The sequence below is a fragment of the Penaeus monodon genome, chromosome 6 (genome assembly GCF_015228065.2).
Source record: "Penaeus monodon isolate SGIC_2016 chromosome 6, NSTDA_Pmon_1, whole genome shotgun sequence".
Lineage (NCBI taxonomy): Eukaryota > Metazoa > Arthropoda > Malacostraca > Decapoda > Penaeidae > Penaeus > Penaeus monodon.
This window is the reverse complement of record NC_051391.1, coordinates 5,009,084-5,009,401: the sequence shown is the minus strand read 5'-3', so window position 1 is coordinate 5,009,401 and position 318 is coordinate 5,009,084.

Here is a 318-nt window from a genome sequence, read left to right as displayed (position 1 = left end):
CTTTTGTAACATACTTATGTCGACATGATTTATGGTCGCTTTTTGCGTGGCTTTGTCCTGGTATCAGAAATATGTGATTGATTGGACGAATAGCAATCTACAGCTAAAAGGTAGGGCTTACAGCTAACACAATCGTTTTACAGAATAACTTTTATACATATACTGTATATGAATATGTATGTGTATGTAGGCTTGTGTTCGAAAGCTGTTTTTGTTGTTTGTTTCTGTTTTCTTTTCTTTTTTTTTTTCTTTTTTTTTTGTGTGTGTATACGTGTGCGTGTGTGTGTGTGTGTTTTTGTGTGTGTATGTGTGTGTGTG